Genomic DNA, 18,852 nt, shown 5'->3' with positions numbered 1-18,852 from the left:
CAAATATATCTGACGCCTTCCCTAAACTGGTAGGATCACTTCAATAAGGTAATCAGTGGGAAAAAAAACCCAAAACTTCCCTTTGGCTTTCTGCTGCACTTTCTAGGAGTCATGTTACTTCACTGTTCAATTTTTGTTGATTCCCTGATTAGTTAGGCTGGATGGAGGTTCTGAATCAATGCGATCTGTGGACAACAGCAGCTCCAACTCCAAATTGAAAGTTTCTGGTTTGCACTCATGTCCAGTATGCTGACTGCTTGACTTCCCTTTTCAATATTGCCCAGGGCAGGATTATGTCACTCACGGTTTGTCAGTAAATAAATGGGATGATCAATAGTCCTAGTCATGGCTTTTATAATTATATCATGCATCATTTAGGAGTACAGACAGTTCAGATCTCTCGAATGGATGCATTTGGGCCGTTCTGTTCAGCCATATGTTAAAGGTATTAGGTGAACTTTTAATGAAAGAACCTAGTAAATCCAGATCTTTCAGAATATATTAAGGATGGACTGTGTGTGATTGAGGACAGTGAGAAATGTTACTGCTCTTGCTGTGATAAGTGTAGTGAAATCTGACCCATTAAAGTATGAAGGTTGGGGTTTTTTGCCTGTACTGAAAAAAAAAAAATGAGTCTCTTGTTTCTTCCTTTCTACCTCCAGAGTTGTGTTTTTATATTCTCAGTTAGTCTGACTTAGCTTTGATTTACTCACAAAAGAAATTGCTAGTGATCTTGCTTTGATTTTTCTTCCCCTTTATTTGTAGTAGCATTGATTTTTACATTTTTTATTCAAAGACAAGTCGAATTCCCTCAAGAGTGCTGAGAGAAAAGGTGACTAAAAATTCTACCATCTGGATATTTTGAAGTCCTTGTGTAACATATCACTATGCCTTATAGCAAATATAAAAACCATGATTGCTAGTTATATATTTCCATGAGGCATTGAATGGAAGATTAAAAAGCTAACAATTTATTAAAGACAAACATCTTGGTTTTCTCTGCCAATTAAAAACCAATAAGGTGGTGATTTTTAATACTGTCAACTTACAGAGTACTACATTTTGCTTGTGTAGCTAATCTTACTTTTTCTGAGAGTTTTGTTAACTATCTCTTGAGAACCATTTGGATGAAGTTCAGAAAGCATCAGGACCCACAGACCACAAGTCAAAAAAAATCAGTTAGTTGAGCTAAAACTGACACAAATGATAACATAACATGGAGTTTAGAGTTCAGTAATTTTTCTTGTAGGATAGAAGAGGACATGGCATGATATTCATAACATCATAATAAATCTTATCATGTGTTCTGGGGAATAATTTAAGATCATTTAAGGCTGTGGTTTCTTATCCAGCCTACCTCTGTTTGTGTAGTTATCTTTGGAGACTAATAAGCTCTTCCATGTTCTCACAGATGAATTCTTTATTAGTTTGCAAGGTGGGATGATAGAAATCTCAAATATTTTATTGCATTGGTTTTGAGCTAAAGAGACTGTGTTCATTGACCTACTAGAACACAAAGAACTGGCATAAAGTTTTCTGTTGGATTTGCTGGAATTTTGCTGTTAACACACTCACAATTCTTGCTTTTTATTTTAAAGGAAGTTTGTATTTTCAGTCTGAGCTCTTTTTATCGCACAGTAAGAGAGTAAGCTGCTTTTCCTTCCAACATACAATAAAGCATGGAGAGTTAAACTGTGCTTTTCATCAGGGATTGTCAAGTACTGTTGGATGCAAAACAGCTTTAAAGCTTAGAGTCTTTATTATGGAAAAATGAAATTTTAAACTGAAAAACTTGTATTGTACGGAGCTTTTAACATTTATATGCTTCTGTGTTTCTGTGACATTCTGTACCGCAAACATTTATGCAATTATCCAGAAACATATGTGACAAAGATTGAAATATCACCTAAATGTCTGACTAGTGCTGTCTTTAAAATTGGTTTAGTAAGTATCATTAGGATGTAATAACTCAAAAATAAGTTAAATAAATCTATTTGAGGATGAACACTTCTATAACTATGAAATTCCCTGCTGTAGTCTTTTTGCATATATAAGGGAAAATTTATAGCAGGTTTCCATGCTGGCTTGCTAAAGATTATGTGCTTGTTCCTCTTTGAATTTAAGATGATCAGGCAGGGTATGGCAGTACATTTAGAGTTTGGAGCAGCTTGCTTCTCTTTTTTGTGTGTTCATGGACATCTCACAGTGCCAACACAGTTTAGGGACAGCTATAGGACAGCACAAATGAGTTTAAGTGCCAGTTTAAGTGCAATTTATAATATATATACATATATATATATAAAGTAACTTATGACTGTTAAATGTTGCTCAAGTATTAATTTCAATTTAAAAAAATGGTGAATATCATTGAACTGTTCACACTATTGAGCAAAAGCGCATGTGGATGTGCATGTGTGTGGATGGTTGGTTCTAGCAAGGCCAGCTCTGGGCACAGACAGCGCTCAGTCCCGTGTCAGGGACACCCGTATCTTTGTGTTCTGCTGTGCCTGCGGCGCAGCCGGGGAAGGGGGGCCCTGCCAGTGGCACAGCTGGGGTCTTGGGGCAGCAGGAGCGGCCAGCCCAGCTCCCGGGCTGGTTTCCCTTCGCTGGTGCCCTGCCGAGCCCTCCCCGCTCCAGCGCCGGGTGCCGCCACGATGTTCAGCTTCGCACGTACTGCACTCACAGCAAGTCCTGAGCTGCTGCTGACTCTGTCCGGGAAACATGATGGTGAATGGCAACACATCTGCAATTAGCACGGAGCTTAGGTCAGCAAAATAATTCTTAGAAAATTTATAGTTCAATCTTTTTCTCCCCATTTCTCTTGTTTCTAGGAAACACATGTAGGCATATAAGGTAAGAAAGGATGGTTGAAGCTGAGTGTAACTTGAGAGCCAGAATCCCATTAGAGACCAGTTTAATCATAGCTGTCTGAATATTGTTTTATTCCATGTTTTTCTTTTCTGACTTCTTCCCTCTACACGGCAAGACCGAGCTCCTTTTAGTGCTTGTGACTGCCTGTAGAGAACACTCACGATCCTGTTAAGGGTGCCATGGGTCCCCTTCAGGAGCCAAAGTTAAGAATTATGGAGTCTCATTAATGATGAGGTTCTGCTCACACTTTTCTGTCCTTCTTCCTCTACCCAAAGCGCAGATCCTACTTGGTCTGTCATATGGGACTGTATTATGCACGCCCTTAGTGGAGGTCCATAGAAGACAGATTTGCATATAGTCTTCATTTTCCGTGTAAGGGTCACTCCCCAATCAACACAGGATTTGGAGATATTTTTCAGTGTTTTTTTTTTTTTCATATTTATTATGCATTATTAGTAATGGCCTAATTATGTATTCTGCTGTTTTGCATATATGTATATAGTACATCAAATGGTGTTTTTGAGAAATTCTGTCTTTAGATTTAGGTATCTGTATGATTTTCAATTTTTCCAGTGGTAGGTTCTATTTTAGAGTAATTTTCTTCCTCCTTTTCCAGCTCTGCATGGATTTATCTAAGTTGCATATTGTTAACGTTTGCTATCTGCAGGGAGCATTGTACTCACTTCGTTTGGCAGCAGTAGCTGGAAAACGCTCCACAAACCACCAGCCCTGAGCAAGCCCCACGTGTTTTGCTCCAGCCTGTGTTTTGCTCAGCACTGAGGGAAGCACAAGATGATCCAGGGCCTGAGAAATGAAACATGAGAGAAAGGAAGGAAGGAAGGAAGGAAGGAAGGAAGGAAGGAAGGAAGGAAGGAAGGAAGGAAGGGAGGGAGGGAGGGAGGGAGGGAGGGAGGAGTACTCTGTAGTTGTGTCTTCTCACTCGATTGATTGCAATAATTTCTCATAGCAAAAATCTTCTCTACTGCAAGTCCACTAACTTCAGTATTGCATATTATTAGGTTGCACATGTCCAGCTTGCTGAGTTATGTCTGTTGATGTAGTTTATCTGAGAGACGTCCTGGCCATTATCCATATTCCTCCCATTCTAAAAAACAGAGGACATGAGTCCATAAGTCTGTTGAGCCAAGCCCTTTTGCAACCTTTAAATTAATTTATTTCCATGTATTTATTTTGGAAAGACATCAGCAAAGTGAAGTTTGTATTGTTGCTGACAGACTTACATTGCCAAAATTAGAATATAAAGCATTCAATACTGCCAGATTTTTTAATATTCACAGCCTGATTAATTGCATAGCTGCAACACAGCTCAGTTCACAAAATGATCTGAGAAAAATGTGACAAAAGTTTTGGAAAAAATAACTAAGACTAAGAGTTCAAATGAGTAAATGACTATTCTCAATTCAAAACCTGAAAGCTCAGCTGTTTTAAATCTTTGACTCAAATATGATCTTAATTTAAAAAGAAGAACAGAAAACATGGAAAGAGAAAAACAAATTTTTGGCAGGAACATGACTAGACAGTCATTGAAGAAGGCAAAAGAGAGTTCACTGTCTCTAAAATATGGCAGGATCTCATAAATGCCTCTAAAGTGTTTGCTGTCATTCATTTGAAGAGGAATCTGCAGAGAGGTTAGGGATGGTGGGGAAGACTCCTTGGAGGCTAATGAAGAAGCTGTTATTTGAACAGTACATACGTGTGTGTGTGTGTGTGTGTGTTTAAAAGGCCACAAGGACCTTGTTCAGATTCATGTGCTTCTTGTCACAGTTCCTTTGCTGGGAGCCAAAGTCTTCTTTGGAGCCTGCACAGATGTTTTTCCTGCTATGAAGAAAGGATGGAGGTTTTTGATACCTTACAAACACTGTTTGCTTTTACTGAACACGAGCTGCCTGTGTTTTTTGAGGGTGGAGGAAAGTCTTACGCTGATACAGACCAAGAGGCAGTGCTGAGAACAAGGAGAGAGCCTTATATAAAGCTCTTACATTCAGTACTGCAAGTTCTTGCAGTACTGAACCAGCCCAGTGTTTGATCTCCCTACATGGGTCCCTTTGATGTTCAGACTGCTTCAGACCCCAGCTGCTGCAGACTACGATGTGAAAACCATTATTATGTACCTTGCCTACCTGCTTTTTTTAATCTTAGGAGCTGATGAGGTTCTTCTAAAACATATTCACAAGCTACTTGTTCATTTCTTTTATAGTTACTTGCAAAATTTCATTTTAGTAAGTACTGTATTTGATGCACAATCACATACAGGCACATATTGTCTGCTTAAATACAAATAAGAGAGAAAAGGATCCCTAAAGTTTTAATATATGCCTCTTGTTCTGTGTAAGAGAAAAAAATAAGTGTGCATAGCTGGCTAATAGCTGTTACGCAAGGGTATTTATTTCTTTCATTTTCACCTTCATGTTTGCACTAAAAGAAATATGCTTTCAGGTACAATATAACATCATTTAAAGTAAGTTAATACACATGTGAAAAAGCAAAACCTGGCGCTTAAAGATCTCACTATGAAAACTCAAAGATATTATTACTTTTTACTACACTTTCTAAGTTTTTTGGGTTTGTTTTTCGGTTTATCCTTATCCAAACACTTGCTACGTAATTACAGTTTTTTTCTAATACTTTCAGCAATTGTCACATCTGCTATGTGAGAATCAGAAGGAGGTCATCCAGTTGTCAAAATGAATATTTATAAGTTCTGATACAAAAATATAGACAGTCACACAAGGAATAAGTTCATTCTTAAGGTTCCATCTGAAATGCAGCAATAGTCTGTATTTGCAAATATGGCATATCATTGTACTCAGACATCCTACCATCTATGAAGACTTACGTTGCAATGTTTCCGTATCGATCTCTACTTTCTGTTAACAAATGTATTTCTTTATTCACTTTGCTGCTGTGTGTAGGGGTAGACTTCATCCTTTAATGTGCAATCTGGATTTTTTTTTCTTTGCAAGATCAACAATACTGCAAAAACACTACAAATGAGATGGAGTCACAAAATAATATAGGAAGTCTCCCAGTCTTTGCTCTTCATTGTTAGTCATCACGCTGCTTGGGATGGAGTTGCTATAAGCAGCAGAAAAGGGTTAACAGGAATTGAAAGGGCTGTCACAAAAGCAAGAAGAAAGAAGAGAAGAAAAAAAAATGTAGAATTGTTTTGTGGTAGGCAAGAAGAAGAGGTAGCTTATTATAATCACAGTTAGACAGCGCAGTCAGGGCATGTGTCATTTTGAAACAGAGTTAAAGCCAATGGCATAAGATAAACATGGCATTTGAGGTCTAACATTATATCAGCCCAGCCCATGCTCTTCCATGTTTAATTGCTTAATTACAGCTTACTGTACATGCTAATAGCATAAACTGTGGATCATTCAGGCTAAAGCAATGCATGATGCTGTGGTGCTCACTGCATTTTTCCACCCTAAGCGGAATTCATTAATGTGCCTAGTCAGGCAAATGAAATGATCTTTTGTGCCATTTGCTCTTGTTCCTTCCTAGTTTTATTTTTCAGCTGAATAACATCTTTTGCAAAGCTCTCTCAGCTTTTCAAGTAAAAAAGCTAGTGAATAACAAGTTAGAAATTGGATTACTTTTTAGTGTATTGAAAATGGCAAAAATATTGGCTATTGATACTGATTGATGCAGCATTTAGCAGAAAACAGCAGATTTCCATTTTTTAAACAGATCCGTGATTGGCTGACTATTGATTTCTGCTAGTCACTGAAGCATGCTATAGTTTTAACACAGCACTGAGGTGGTAGTCCTTCAGGGCAATGTTAACACCCTGTTGATGTTCAAGAGATTATTTGCCCATTAATTAGATTGTTCATAGTAAGTCAATTCCTACCACCTTTTTCCTTGTCTTCCATCTTTTTCTTTTTTTTTTTCTTTCTCTTTTTCTCCCTTTTCCCCCTTTTTTGAAACAGAACACAAAAAAAATACATTGTTTTGAAGTTTTCTTGATTTTGTTTTCCAGTGCGTCTGTGATTTAAAGATATATTGTTTATTACTATAATCAAAAAACAATACTAGCACTGAGAAATACTTTTATATATTTATTTACAAACTCATCAAGCTTTGTTTTGCTGGTATAAATCACAATATCTGCATGGCATATTACAAATGAGTGTACGGGATTTCTTTTTTTCTCGATTCTAGTGGTTTGCTTGAGAATATCACTAGTAGAGTTCAAATTAAAACTTGAATGTAGTCAGAGAGATAAACATTTGATAGATATTCATTAAAAATGTCACCAGCTGGTTGGGATGATATGGGTGATAACTTCAGAAAGAAACAGGATTCATTAGCTGTGGAATAAGTAGCTGCTTCTTTCATCCTCATTAGTCCTTCGGGAGTGCCCTCATCAAGGGAAGAACAGGACACAAAGGACAACAAGCTCATTCACAACAGGCACAGAAGTTAAAAGTGTTTCAAGAAAATCAGTAGTAAAGCAGTATCTGGCTCCAGTGGGACCAGGGTGGAAGCCAGGAGAAATGCAGAGACCATGGGCGGTTTGTTGCCGTTGAGCCGGGCCCAGGGCAGAACCTCCTTTGCTCTTCCCAGAGAGCTGCCTAATGCTTGCGCTCAGCCTTGGTCTGCTCTGTGCGCTGCAGCTTCATCCAGAGCAGCAGCCTCCGCACTGCCACTCTGCTAAAGCTCCCAAATCCCGGTCTGCCAGAGAAGTGAGGGCTTGGAGAACATACCAATGAACAGGGTGCTGGACGAGACTGAGCCTGAGAGAGTAATCACAGGAGAAATGTGCCCCTGACGTGTTTCAGGTGACTGAAAAGCCTTAGAAGAGTTTATATTTACATCACTTGGACCACAGCTTTTCTGTGCTCCATTGGTTCTTATCACACTGCTCTCTGGCCATATGAAACAGAATAAGGTTTTGCACGTGTTTATCTCCTTATCCTTTTCTGAGGGCAAACGCACCTATGTGTCTGCAAGGATTTATTTTCATTTCATAGGACTTTTTTGTTACACTGATTTTGTTTTGATAGTATCTTGCCTCTCAACATAGATTTTAGAACAACATTCAGGAAAAAGATGAAGCCACCAAAATGTTTTCTGTACATGGGGTAGGTAGCAATGAGGCTTTATTCTGTCTTGGATCACGCTTTGAGATTTCTCCCCTGGAGACCATGTTTACCATCACAGTAGTGAAACTTTCCTTTCTCTTTCCTTTTCCAGCAAGGACTCATGCTGTGGCTGTCTGTGTCCCCCTCTAAATGTTGTGTTGAGGGTCATATTTTGGTTGACCTGTAATACTGGACTTGGTGCTTGCATGTTTATTTTATTCCCTTTCGAGCTGTGCGTGGATCATTTAATGAACACGGGTGCATGTGAGAATCTTTGCATGTATTACCAAACTGAAATTGATAGTAGAAATGACTTTTCAGTTAGAAAAAAAAAAAATGCAAGGGAACATTTCTTTCTATCTGCAGCTTTATCACTGCAAAAATGACTTTTTCAGTGCTGTCAGTATTTGTCTTCTGGGCCAAATTGTGGAGTGCCAAAATGAGTGATTTTTTTTCCACTTTGAACAATATATAAACTTCTGAAAATGGAAAGTTAAGTGGAAGTGAGAACAATCACACTTACCACAGATCACTTATAGGTGACAGTTTCAAAATGTGATCTCCTTCTTATGAAAAATACACCCTTTTCCCTTCTTAAGACTGAAATGGTGGTGGATGCAGGGAAGGAGGGAAAGGCCTCTGTTTGAATGGGAGGACCAGCGACGGTGCAGCTGTTTTGAGGGTTGTCTTTGCAGCTCTCTGGAATGTTCTGCCTTCCTGATCCTGTGGACAAGTAAGCTAATGAAATACACAGTAGTCCTGTCGTTTATATTGTTTTGAAGAATAAGCATCTTGTGTATATCAACACCATGTCTTTAGAAATAAAGCAAACAGACAGATGGAGCTGAGAAATATTTGAGCATGTGCAGACACATATAGACCATCCATCCAAATTAGCACAGCTAGTGTGGCTAATCTTAGGCCTCCTTACCCATATAATCTCCCTCTAGCAACAGCACTGTGAATAGCCTGTTGCCATAAAGTACCCTAAAGCGAAGTGCCATTCAGAAGTGTCATTTATGCTTTTTCTCTTGGATTAATCACTAAGACTCAGTCCCGCAGCCACACACAGGAGTAGTGTTACTTACTGAGCCTTTCCTGAACAGAAAAAAACATTAAATAAGCACCATATTTATGCTTGTAAGCAGGTTAGAAATTGTTTCTCCAGTATAAATATGAATCACTGTGATTTCTGTTCCACGGGTGCCGCAGGAAGATCTGTTAGCTCATGAAGTTTGAAATATAATTCGGGAACCAAGAGGAAATAGCAGCACAGCAGAAATTCTCCAATTAGAGTCAGATTTGGCCTTCTCCCCATTGCACATGTTGCCTGCCTGGTCGATGCTGAGGGGGAAGGTGAGAGTTGGGTCCCTTAGTGAGCACATGCCCTCACTAGTTAAGTTGTAATGGGACAATTTTTTTCATAGCTGTAAAATGCTGTTTTTAAACCCTAGCATTAATTTCCCTTCTGTTTGTTGTAAACACCAAATTAGCCATACTCTTGAATGCATGTTTAAAATCTTTAAAAAATTTACTGAGTAACTAAATGTGAAGCTCCTTTACTGTTCTTTGAGTGACATTTGCTCAGCTTTTATTAAAAAATCCTGGCACATGTCCCTTAGCAGGTAAACCGAGCTAATGACATTGCAAGTTTCTGTTTGTTAACGGGGCCAGGGTCCCTTGGGCTGCCTCTGTTTTGTGGGAGCTAGGACTCTGCTGTGTACATGTTGAGACACTGGTCTGGTTTATCTTCAGTCCTCGGGGACTGGTCCTGACCTTCTTCACTGTGCAAAGAGGTAATCCTGTTTCTGATGTGACTGACAAATCCAATCACATCTTACTAGTCACGCTCATATAGGCTCAGGGGGGCTGGCATAGAGGATTGTTTTAGGGCATGGAAGTTTTTTTTTGCAGCAAGCATAGATTTCTGCAAGGGCCCAGGTGTGCCTGCAGTTTAAATTACAGATAAATTCCTGTTCTCCCTAATGCTTATGCTGTTCTATATACAGAAGGATTATGCACTCTTTCAAGGGTGGGAGCACATTAGAGGAAAGTATTCGGTGGTGTTTTCAGACCTACTGCAGCTAGTTTGTAAAAGGAAGCGACAACAAACATTGCAGCTCTGTTGCCAAAGCTCACCTAACTATTCAGGGCATTATGGAAACTGCTAACTGGAATTGCTTTTTTAGGGAAAACTTTGGGGGCAGAAGCAAGGCAAAGAGAGCATATAAGATAGCAAGTAATTTTGTATTTTGCTATGTAAGTTCTATTGACTTGGATAGCAACCACATCACATACAAGAATGGTACTGTACATGTAGAAATCACTTACAAATATGATTCAGAGTCTACCGACTTGATCCAAAGATCTGACCATATTACCAAACACATTAACAAAACCATATTGCACAATGCACAAAACTATATTCTCTTTCAGCTTTAAACCCTCTGGAACGATGGAAATCTCTAACAGTAAAATCAGTTGTGGCAGCATTGCTGTCCTCATATTAGCACAGTCTCAGCAGTAACATATCCTAAAAGAAGTATACTTACATTAATATACCATAACTATTAAAAAGAGAAAGGGAAAACTAAGAATAATTGAGAGGCCAGAGAAAGAGAATACATTAGCCAGAACAAAATAAATTTTCAACTACTGTCAGTCTGCCAGGATGGAAAAAGCTCTAAACCTAAATCCACATAATTCTCTCAGATCTCCTCTTTACAAATTCACATGAGTCATGAATACCAAATGCTCTGATTAAAAAAATACATCTGTAAGCTAAGTAAGCTAAGCTGGAACAGGAAAGAAAAATAATGGTAAGAGCATACATTGGTATTTGTGATGACATAGTTTCCAGACCAAGCAACCAAAAGTCCAATTTCTGCAAATTTCACTTACTCTTTTTTGCAGGGTGTTTCATGTACAACATCTTAATTGCTAGCAGGCATTTTTCCTCCTGGTTCTTTTGAGAGCAGATGGTGTCCCTGTTATTTGTAAATTGGTTGCTGTACTGCAGAAATGAGTGTAGTGCTGGAAGTTGCTATTTTAAATGGTACTGTTAAATTTCATCAGGTTTGTGCATTGCAACATGCATATCCAGCCCTTTTCTGATTATTTTTAACTTTTTATTCACTTTTTTTTCTCTCTGAAGTTGGAAATGTTGTTCAAAGGACAGTACCCTGTGATCACTGACAATGCATAACAAAAGTGAACTTCAACTTTATCTTAGTTCTCCTGAAGATTTTAACACAAATAATTAAGTGAGATTTCTTATTATGTTTATGCTGAAGGCAATTGGGAATTTTTATGCAGTGTTGGAAAAAATGATTAAATGATTGGAATGATAGACTGCATTTATTGTTGCAACCAAGGGGTAATGTTTTAATACACACCTGTACATACTGGCAAACTGTTGTGATAGTTCCTTGAAAATCAGAGAGAGACTTCTGTCCATCTGCAAATAGAGCATTTATTTTTTCTACATACAAAGACTTCCTTCTCATCAAGCACCTCAACATAAATACTGAATATGTAAAAGAAAAACATGATGTTTTGAGGGATTTGAATCTGAAATACATAAACAGTTTTGAAAAAAAAAAAAGTTAAAAAGTGAAAAGAAAAATAACACAACTGAAAACAAGGGTATAAAAAGTAGGATGCAATGTCCCTGGATAGATTTAAGAGCTTTGGTGGCAATCAGTGGAATATGACTTCGGTGTTGTGCATTGAGCTGGAGCACAAATGCAATCTTCAGAGCCATGAACCAGAGGCTAGTGAGCAGAAGTAAGGCAATAATACACATTATTAGTGAGATCATCACTCTGTCCCTTTATAAACAATACTGGTAAATTTGCAAAGATTGAAAGAAGGTAATGTTTTGCTCAGTAAGAAGTTTGATCTGTTTAGCTGCTCAGTGAGTTAAAAGGTGATGCTTCATGTTCTAGAAAAATGCTGGTGAAAACATTTATTCTACTAGAGGGTTACCTAATTTAGCAGACAAGCATAAAATATTTTCATGACTGAAGGCTTCAATCTAGTATGTTAAGACTTGTAATGAAATGTGATTTTATAATGGTTAGAATAATTAACCCTGAGAACAACTTGCCCAAATATTTGATAGATTCTTAACACAAAATCTTTAAATGAAATTTGCATGGCTTTCTGGAAGTGATCCATAGTTGCAGTCTACAGTCTACAAAAAATATGTCTACACAGTGAGCTAGACCTCTGCCCAATTTCTCCCAGCATTCAGAACACCCATCCCTGAATCTTGTGGAGGACTAAGGATCAGAGAAAGGCAAGGTCTCCTAGGGCAGGTTCTTTCTGGAGCAAGTGATGGCACACCATGTAAGCATGGAAGAAGCTACTCACCTAGAAATGGTAAAGAACTGGCCCTTCTGATTTTTTAGGTGGGAACTTGAATGGGCTGTCTTCAGCCAACAGAAAAGGATCAAGAGTAGCCCCAGGGTGAGTGATGTGGAAGAGGTAATTTAAGGAGTCACTGTTTCTCGCATTTTAGTTATGGCCTTCCAGAATAAATGGTCACAGATGCCGCCTTCCTGAAGGGACAGCTAAGAGGACCTGGCTTTCTGATAAAACCAGATAGCATGATGGATGTCCTTGCTTCACGCAGTGCACAGGCAGGATGGTGCAGTTGCTTGTCCTGACGTTGGACTGGAGTTGCCATTGTAGGCAAAGAGCAGGTCCACTTCCCCCTCACGTGAAGTGAAATTCCCTGTTGAACTTGTCACTGGGATGGAGAAGGAGCACTCCTCATCAGCCTGACAGCTTTGAGCCTCTTAGTGGAGGTAAAACGCCTAAGAACACTATTTAGGACATAGTAATAACAGCTTAGGAAATTACTTAGCATCTAGTTTGGCTATGACTAGACCAAACATGTCATGGCTTGTGTCCATCACCTGAAAAAATGTCCAAATTGACACGATATCACAAGCTCAACTATCCGTGTAACACATGTACTGACAATATTCAATTAGACCACATTTTTTAAATTCGGGTGATTTTTAGGAATAAAATGGCATCAATGGTCCTAACAATTTTAGTGTGGCTGGGATTCTTGGTTTCAGTGAGATCACATATATATCTATGATATACATATTGGTTATGAACGTGTATTTCACTTGTACAAAGACAATTTATTAGTTTGAACTGGATATAACCTATAAGGAAAAAAAAAACACTCTGGAAAGTACCAAACTTTTTTTTTTCCTAGTATCAGAGCATCAACTTTATGTTTTAGAGCTGTGGGGTGGCCTTAGTTGTGTTTTTATTTTGTTGTATCCTTTTTACTGATTAGTTTCACAGTTGCAACCACAGAGGATATCTCCTCATTACTTATGCATTTGAGGAGTGAGGTTTGTTGGAAAAGAGGCTGTATTCCTCAAATACTGAATGGATGTCTGGGAAAGCAAAACAAAACAGAACAGAACAACAATAAAAAAGCATGTTCAACAGTTCATTATAAAGGGAAAATAGTAAGGGCCATGGAATTCCCTGCTCTGCAGGTTTGGGTTTGGGGATTCTTTTAATTGAAAAGCTAATAAATGGTGGGATTTGATGTAGAGTCAGCAGGAATAAATTTAACAGCAGGGGAATCTAAAGAGGCTTTAATTTCTCCATTGCTGCTACTGCTGAGCTGTGCTTGTCCCAGTTCACAGGATGCAAGAGCACTCTGTGTCTGTAACTCTTAAGGTAAATGGTTTTCTTAATAATGAGCTGCATTTTTTTTCCCTTGAGTACAGAGTGTTTTCTTGTACCTTTCTAGCACTTAGTAAATGAAGCATCCACTATTCTGAAATCATGAGAAACAATGTCAAAAATTGTTTGAGTTTAAACCTTGATATAATGGCAGGTCGTTTTCAGTCATATTAATTTTTCCTATAAATGTAAATGCTATTGTAGGCTAGCATCTAGATATTGCCAGGCACCATGCTGAGTATGAATGGCACATGAAGCTGACCAAATATGCTCTAATTTTGATGGTGGTAGCAACTGTTATGGTCTTAGGTAGTAAGACCATAGCAGTTCAAATGTGTAGATCACGGCTGGTACGTTCCCTGGATCTCTCAGCAACATGCACGCAGATTGAGGTTGCAGCTATCATCTCCATGCCTGGACTTCAGCAAAACAATCTTCTGTTCTCCATTCATTTCCCATGCAATGAACTGGGTATAAACACCGTTCTCTGGGGCTGTTAATTCCACACCAGTCAGCAACATGGAAAATGCTTCTTGTATGAAACGTAAAGGCGAAATACAAGGAAAACTTGTATCATTTTGGGGATGAGGGGGGAAAAAGAACGGGAAGGAGAGTCACAAAAAAAGTCAGTAAGTGAACTAATAAAAATATAACGAGTGGAATCAGGGCTGTATTTCGGTTCCCAGTGACTTTCACTTTGTCACTTTCAATCACAGAAATATGTCTTTTTCAGCTTTGTTCTGTAAATATTGTCAGGAGCATTCATTTATGCCTTTTAACTTATATTGCATTTATGCAGTGGAATTTTAATTAAAAGGGGAAAAAAGCCACGGTCAGACATTTTTCTTTGGACTACGCAGTTTGCATTTCAGTCTTTATGCATGTTTTTTGAGCCCTTAGCTATATGTCATTCACAGTCTCTATCTCTGGCATGATTTGGAATGAAAGAGTGGAGCTGTCTCATTCAAATTCAGCTGCTTCCCATCTGAAAATTCCTCCACACCTTCTCCTAGAATCCAGTTACACAGGAACAGAGAAATGATGCTTGTAACAACAGAGGCAGCATTCATGAAAAAAAGAAAATAAGAAAAAAAAAAAGAAAGAAACTAGGCACTGATTGCAGGAGATAGAGCCCACAGAAAGCCACTTTAAGTTTTATGATTCTTTCTGACATAATCCCTTAAGGAGGAAAGAACTCACATTAAACTGCATGGAAATTGGAGGTTCTTGAAGGCTGTCTGTGTTGTCTGTGGTCTCAGGGCTATGTAGAAACATTTATCTCTCTACTGAGTTTTTGCTTCTAAGCAGATTAGCTCTGCATATGTGTCTAATTTATTGCTTGTTTTATTTTTTTCCTGCCTTTATTTTTTTTGCTTTCTCCAACCTGAAGCCCTGGGATGGTGTTTCTGATCCAGGGTTTGGATGGATGACTCTATGGGGGTTGCCCTGCTCACTATTCTGCGGAGATTCTCTTGTTAAGCCTTCACAGCTGTATGGCAGAGATCATGCACAGCTGATAGGGACCTCAGGAGAGCATTCCCCCTGTGCTGCCAAACACCCTCTGGACTGTTGTTAATTCTGATTTGTTAAACTCTGATGCTGTGTAAGTCAAAAATGCCAAAACAGTTCATAGAGCCATAGTCTAGAAAGTCTAGATCTATTCAATCTATCTAGAAAGGATAAAATTCCATAGAACCACAAAATGGTTGAGGTTGGAAGGGACCTCTAGAGATCATCTAATTTGTGTGGAGACAATTGAGATTACCATGACTAATAGGGCTAATTTCGCTTACCTGATTTTTTTTTTTTTAATAAATCAACTGTCATTTAAATATTAATCCCCTGTCTTGTCTTGCCTCCTTTCAGAAATGACTATGAACTCTTTTTATCAGTTCTGTAGTTCTTGATTTTTTTTCTGTATTTTCTCTACAAGCTCTTCACAGGTATCTGTAAAATAAGGATTATAAAACTAAGTCATGGGCACATTCTCTTCAGGTAATTTATCTTCTGCCTTTGCTTGCTTCCCATTCTGTTCCTTTCTTATTCTTCCTGCTCCAGTTATCACCAAATGTCCCACTGCCTTGGAGAAAAGGGTTAAGCAAATTATTGTTTTAGCTTCCTTTCTTTTCCTTTTATTTATTTTTTTAAATATGTATACCATACCTAGCTTGTCAAATACTTTATTACGAAAATCAAAGCACATATTGCAAAAAAAAAAAGATGCTGAGGTTTTTGGTTCCCACAAAGCTTGCTCTGCTATCCAGTTTGCTCTGCTATCCTGGTCTGAAAATTCTGTTTTCTGCACAGTTTATTGAATTGTGATAAATTATTTCTTCTTCTGTAGCAATAGCAATCTTGTTTAGGGAGGAGATCATTAGTATCTTTGTAAGAAATGATGTATGGAAGTTGAGATGGCATTTTAAGATTTGTCATTGTTAGAAGTACAGGACTGTTAGAATATTCAGGCTAGAGTTTCTTGGCATTTGGTTACTTAGATTGCATTCTTGTAGACTACCTGTCAAGAAACCAAGTTATGTTATCTTTTGGAAAGAAAGCAAAGCAAAAATATATGTGATTTTTTTCATTCATCTCAAACACTGTCTTACCTAGTGCTTTTCAATTGCCATATGCAGATAAAAACCTATTATTTGCCTGAGTATCACTTCCACTATCCTAAAGTGTGGAATGTTTAATTTCACGTTTGTATGATTTGTAATTTTCTGCCCTTTCATCATGGGACCTGAGGAAAGTCTTTAGGGAGGTTGCACAATTCCCATTCAGTAACATCAACATTCCTGTCATTTTGTTCCTGCTCCCAGTATATCATCCTGAGTTTTTTCTTTTCCTGTCCTATAACAAGCATTGTTTTTAACCATTCATGAACTGTTTCATTGTGAATGTATCCAAGTCCTTTAAAAAAAAAAACTTCTGTAATATCAATAAAAGTCAGTTTACATTCCGCAAGCAAGAGAAGCATTTCTACATTTGAATGACTTTTACACTTGTTCTAGATTTTATCTCTTGTTCTGTAGGACGAGACCACAGTTAAGCCCTTACTCCCAGTGCCACTAATCCATGCAGGAGCAATGGCCTATCCTAGATTGCTTTGTTCCAACAATTGAAGTAAACAGATTAAATCTCATATTTTGAGATTAAAAGGAAATCTGTCTTTTTAGAGAAGTGTGAACTTCTGTGAAACAAAAAATAAGATACTGTTCTAGGGCACAGTAATATGTTCAGCTGTCTGTGGGACTATAATGGAAAGCGTGCAAGTAACTCTGTGGAAATGATACCCTTTTCCGAAAAGAGAAAGTGAGGCAATCAGTGGAGCATAACTGTTTTATGAATTGGTCTCCAAGCTGGTAATAGCTGGACTAAATGAAACCTCTTTTTCCTCCTGGCTTGTTTCCTTTTGCTTGATTTGTAAGACTGCAATAGGGCAGTTCTTCCAAATTTCATACTTAATTTAGAGGGAACCGAAAAGGTGTTGGCATTGTTCTCCTTAGGGGTTTTCTCTCTCCTGTGGGGAAATGATTACCTAAAATACAGTTTCAGGCCCTGGATTTCTGCAAGTTCCAAGCTGGGACACCGTGACATTTTAATTTTAGGCTCTGGTAACCAATATCTTGCAATTCTCAAGTCCATTGAATGTTTTGATAGATTCGGAGTCTGGTCTAGTTTTATGAAACTGTTCCCAGTTATAGTCTTACCACAGCAAAACATGGAGCCCAGCATTTGGACAGGGTTTCTCCTTGTGACAGGGATCTGGCCATCTTTTTTCTTGAACTTAGCGGAGTCTTCTCTCCTTGAGATGGAAGTCTATTAATAGAGATTACAATAATTTGCACACATTTCTAGCCCCACTGCAAGTGCTATTGAATTAAATAAACACTCATTAATGAGAGCTAATACTGCAACACAGAGAAATATTCCAAATTGCTTGGAGCCATATAAAAAGCTTAGTGCATCCCTGCATAGATTGAATGCACTTTTCAGATAAGTCAATAGCCTGCAGTGCATGTTTACAAACTGGCAATCTTCATTTAATGAATCAAATTGTCTTTGGTTTATTCATCAATAGTCAGTCACACTGTGCACTCTAAAATTACTTCTTTGGAGTCATTTCTTTCTTTTTCTTGCCGCCTGTGTACAGGAGGAATGATTAGAGTCCTGGTCCTTCTGGGAGCGCCCTGCAGACTGAAACCCAGAACTTGTGCTCCTCCCGTTGGTGTTGTTCGATTGCCTGCGCTTTGCCCCGGAACATAATAAAAAACTCTGCTGACAGATAAACGGTATTAATTTGCACATATGACATTTATAACAACATTTTAAGTGGAAGCAGTATTCAGTACTGTACTTCCTTAATTAATGTACCTGAAGTTGCCAGCTTTGCTGTGGCACTCAAAACATGTATTCATTAAAAATTTTAATAACTTGATGATAAGTTCACAACTGGTTCAAACATAGCAGGCACTTGCTCTTTCACATGTCTGGCGTATGCCTCCAGAAAAGCAGATCTGGGCCACTTACAGATATTTGTAGTAATCCTTCCTGCTTCTTTTCTCTGCATGGGCAAATCTAACATTCTGGATGCTTCTAAGTCAGCACAGCAGTAAGGCCAGTGCATTTAAAACTGATTTAAGCATGGCTGGTTCATGAAGATCAACTGTCCCTGAATCAGTGTTCTAAAGATGAAGAAAAGATGGAGGGAGGAAGGGGGAATTACTGCTGAGACAGCACATGCAACATGCCAGTCTCAGTGCTGTGGTGGATCCTTAGCTTGGCAGCTTCTGATGTAAGTGCAGCATATAGATCTTATGCTAGATAGAAACTCAATTTATATGGCATGTCAGACTTGTTCTGTTGCTTATTTGCCCCATCTGTTGCCATTTACCCCATCACTTTGATCTAGAACAGCTAGTCAGTATGACTTGGGCATATGCACTTCCTGCTGGGTATTATCATCATGGTAAACCATCCTATATAACCCTATCTGCCTATAGGGTGGAGTTAGTCTGAGTCAGTTAATCAGTTAATTGTCTGGGATCTCTTCCTGCTGCGTGGGGAGAGGTGATATATCCAAACTGTGACTGGTCCCACTCTAGGTTAGTCCATGTTGTGCTGGAAGCAGTGAGATTCTGCACAGGTT

The 18,852-nt window shown here is 38.5% G+C and overlaps 1 protein-coding gene across 1 annotated transcript in view; it reads left to right on the top strand.

Moving 5' to 3' along the window:
• Nucleotides 1-18,852, top strand: part of PLXDC2 (plexin domain containing 2) — a 239,149-nt gene that overhangs the window by 48,586 nt on the left and 171,711 nt on the right. The window lies entirely within an intron of this gene.

The sequence above is a fragment of the Tinamus guttatus genome, unplaced genomic scaffold, assembly GCF_059628265.1.
Source record: "Tinamus guttatus ecotype Peru unplaced genomic scaffold, ASM5962826v1 Tinamus_guttatus_pri_ptg000209l, whole genome shotgun sequence".
Lineage (NCBI taxonomy): Eukaryota > Metazoa > Chordata > Aves > Tinamiformes > Tinamidae > Tinamus > Tinamus guttatus.
Note: the sequence above shows the minus strand (reverse complement) of the source record. Positions and strands in the feature narration are given on the sequence as shown.